This window comes from Trichosurus vulpecula, chromosome 1, assembly GCF_011100635.1.
Source record: "Trichosurus vulpecula isolate mTriVul1 chromosome 1, mTriVul1.pri, whole genome shotgun sequence".
Taxonomy (NCBI): domain Eukaryota; kingdom Metazoa; phylum Chordata; class Mammalia; order Diprotodontia; family Phalangeridae; genus Trichosurus; species Trichosurus vulpecula.
The window spans coordinates 318,580,433-318,584,805 of NC_050573.1; the positions used below are offsets into that span (position 1 = coordinate 318,580,433).

A 4,373-nucleotide genomic window follows, 5' to 3' on the forward strand; every position below is an offset into this window, starting at 1 on the left:
CTGTAAACAATTTTTCAAAAAAATGCAACTTTAAGAGCCATTTTATTCCTGGGGACAGAACAAGACAAAGGCCTCAGAGTTTATATTTTGTAGGAACATTATTCACTAGAAATTGAGGATTATGGTTATATTATATTTTATTGATGTGTATACATAAGCCACAAGCTAATTGTCCCCATCGCCTTTTTTGAGACCTTTGCTCATAGATAAAGTGATATCAAAGTCCCGTGGTCTTCAGTATATATTAACAATAATGATCTGAGACCTTTTGAGCCACGGATTCAATACTGGATAAAAGGATATTATTTTCCAGAAAGCAGTGAAACGAGGTCAAGGAATGGTTTTCAAAGACCTCATTTATTTTATTTTACTTTTTGAGGTAAATGAGCACTTGTATTTCTTTGTGTCACAAATAAACTGCCTGAAATAGTTGTTTCCTCTGTGCTAATCAAATAGACCAAATCCTGTATCTTTATCAAAATACTCTGAGTCTTACTTGGCTTCCCCTTGAGGAGAGCAGCGGCAGCAGGTGCAGCAGCAACTGGAGCAGCAGCCACAGGGGTAGCCACTGCAAATGACGCAGGGTCAACCAGGAAAGCCTTCACCTTTTCAGCAGGTGGGAAGGGGTACTAAGTCTCCACTGAAACAGCCAAGATCCATTTGTAACCATTGATGTCTGATACAACAGTCGCATAGCCAATCTGCAGATAGAAGCTGGCAACATTGGAGACACCCTCTAAGACCCAAAGGTGCAAAGTCTCCTCTGTGATGTCCAGAACTTCACGGTTTTAGATGCTGCCATTGTCAAACATCTGCTGAATGATCAGCCCAAAAGAGAATGAGGAAATATTCAGCACGTTCAACAAGGTGGTTTTACTGGCACCCACTTTGTCCCTGGTTTTATTCAGCTGCACGTCACTCAGGATTTCAATAGTACCCCTGGAAATCTTGGCATTGATACACAGAGCTTGGAAGAAGGAAGTCTTTTTGGTACCCAGACCAGTGTTCTGGGCTGGCATGGTAACATCACATGGGGCAATGGCACCAGCACAGGCAGCAGCTGGCACCTTATTGGCCAGAAGCATATCCCTAATCTCAGTCAGATCTTCCTTGTTGAACATAAAACCCACATTTCTCCAAATATGAGGCAGCAGTTTTGCCAGGGTAGATTTGTTCTCCAGATGCCCATGAATGGCTTTGTGTATCATAGTGTTTTTTTTTTCCCATCAATACTACAGCCTTCCCAAGAAAGGTGGTCTGAATCTGCTGCATCTGCCTGGAGCCAACATTGTCTTCCCCCACAATGAAGCATTTGGATATTCATCCAAGAGTTGGATGATCTTGAGGAACTAATTAGATTTCCAGGTAACCCTGTCTTCCCTGGGCATCTTGAAGGTGCTTCAGGCATTGCCATATGGGGTTTAAAGATGATGTCACTCACAAGAGGACACCTAAGAAGAGAGAACCATGTCATTGTATAAATGAGAAGATTGAGGTTAATAAGCAATTTCTAAAGCAAAGCATCTTTTATTTTCTAGCTTTTTCTGCCCACCATTTTGTATTTGGAATAAAGGAAGAAGATAAAGTTAATGGTTATTCTCTTTTGGTTAGATAGGTCATCTTCACAACAAATTCATTTTCTGAGCATTGAACATAGTTATGACACTCAAGAATGATTGTATAAAGCAGAAGTGATCTTGGGGGAAAGGTTATTTTACTCTTTTCAAGATTTAGGTCATTTATGTCTTAAAGAAACTATGTTTCTGTCAGAAGGTAAAGGTGTCCTTAGTGAATTGAAAAGGGCACAATAATAAAACTATCTGAACTGGGAAAAGTGTACAATGGGAAATAATTTTTGCAGAACAAAATGGAACATAAATCAAAGGTTAGTAGTGGTTGTATTATAATATTTTTTATGTAAAGGAAAATGGTATCAGAAGCACATCATAAATTATTATTTCAGTATCATATATTGGAGCAGAGATAAGGTAAGGGGCAAGAGAGACTTTGACCTTAGGTCAAAGATGACAGTCCTATTACCTTTCTTTGACCTTAGAAGCATTTTAAACCTATCTACTCTCTCTGCTACTTTATATCAATGAAAAGGCAAGGAGTCCTGGAAAGAAGATACAGAATTCAGAATTCAACATGAAGAATTTGATGGCAATTTATAGTGAATCATGGCATCACAGTTTCGGAATTTTGAAAGATGTATTGCTTGCTTTAATCCAGTAGGCTGTTGGTACTGGAAACAAATGACCCCATGGAAGGAAAAAGATGATTTTAATTGAGGCTTTGCATATCCGATAAAGATATGTAATTCTACATTACTGTCATCAGTATACATCTGGCAATATCATTATCCTCAGTAATCCTGCATTTTGCCCTGAATGCAACAAGGCAGTACATTGGCTGATGTTAAGTTTTGATAAAAATGGATTAATATTAATAATGAATACTGATTAACAGAAACACAATTAAAGAAATAATTGGTATTATTATTGTCACCATAAAAAATGAATAAATGAACCAAAGGGAAAATCCAAAAATGTAAATATCAATAATACCATGGATCTGGTTCTATCCCAAAATGTTACTATGGAAAATGTGTTGGATTTTAATTCAAAATACAAAAAACTCCACTGTGCTACCACTTAACTGTGTGACTTTGAGCAAGTGATTTTGTTTTTCCAAGAACAGTTTCCTAATTTTTTTAAATGAGTGAAGGTAATGAGATTATAATCTTTAAGGGTATTACAGCATTAAATTCTGTAGTTCTTGAACACAATGTTCTTAACAGAGCTTGCTAAGTATCCAAAAAACAGATTCTTGCAACTGTAAATGAAAGTTACTCTTGTAATTCTTAATACAAATGTCAAAAAACTTTGCATTTTTTCTACCAAAAAAAACAATAATGTTTAAGTAAGCTGTATGGAAACAAGTTAACATGTTGAAAATGCCAATGCTTAATTTTTTAGAAAGACTCATGTATTGTTTTATCCTTAATATGTATTCATTATTATTAATAAAATAATATCTTCTCAGAAACATAATTATCATACCATTTTGAAATGGATTAGTCAAATACATAGAGTATGGTATATCTTTATTGAAGGAAGAGTTGCACAGTAAGGACTCATGAGTTTCCAGCAAAACATGTGAATTAAATATGCCTACCTTTTACACTAACCTAGAAAATAAAAATAAAATAGGTAAAAACATAATTTCTTATTCATAAAGTCCTTCCCATGTCTTAAACCAGAAATGAGGATGAGCAACATAGACACTTCATGGATAGAATTAGTTTTATATGCATGCATATTACATGTGTTTTTTATAGTTTTTTTTTTTCCTGTAACAGAAAGCTGGAAGAAAGAACTAATAATCTGAACAGAGTGGATTGGAATTTTGGCTTGCATTAAAATAATTTTGGCATAGTGAAAGTTTTGAAGAGAACAAAAACAAAAATATCATCTGTCCTTTAAATTTTAAAAACAGAAAAAGATATGGTTAAAAGCACATTCTGGAGTTTCCACTATTATTGAAAGGCAAATCTTTTTCACTCATCTAAAAAGTAACATCTATTACACATTTCAAAATATATACAATCATGTATGTGTTAGATTCATTAAATAACCCCACCCTATTCAAATGGACAAGATATTTGGGGACTCAGCCAACAATTTTGCAGAAAAACATAATTACATGAAAAGAGATACATTGATTAAAATTACAATGAGGATATAGCCTAAAATTCTGTAATTACTTTCAGACATGGAAAAAAATAAGTACATTTGAAAGATGTTGATTAAATCTAAAGAATTACTACAACTCCAAAAAGTCATTTATATTTTGAGGCCTTCTCCTGAGACTTCAGGATAACCATATTACCATATCTCCAACAACACTCTTCCCTTGCCTCCCTTTTTCTTGGTTCGGATCTGGGAAGCTTTCTGGAAATGGGCCTAGAATAATGCAGGTCTGATTCAAAGTACTTTCAAGAAACAATTTTATGTTTAATGTCTACTTCTGGATAATTTCCTTTTAGGTCTTTTGGAGGTTAAATCTAGAAGTTTATAGACCAACCTGGTCTGTCAGATCTTCCCATCTGTATGATAGGAACAGAGAGTAGATCAACTTGTACTCCCTGCAGCTATTTAAGTAGCAATAATGAAATATTTGCTGCTCTCTAGAGTAACACTATTCCCCTAAAAGCAAAATGAATATTTCAAAATTTGTGATCATTCATTTCCTGCTCATACAGAGGACTATTAACATTATGGTTACTACCAAAGACTGATTGATTTGAAATGAAAAGGCCTGGCTTTGATTCCTGACTTAGATTTGCTTGCTATGTGATATTCATCACAACC

The 4,373-nt window shown here is 34.9% G+C and overlaps 1 pseudogene; it reads right to left on the bottom strand.

Moving 5' to 3' along the window:
* Positions 1-444: 444 nt before the first annotated feature.
* Positions 445-1,388, bottom strand: LOC118843825 (annotated as a pseudogene).
* Between the last annotated feature and the right edge of the window lie 2,985 nt (positions 1,389-4,373).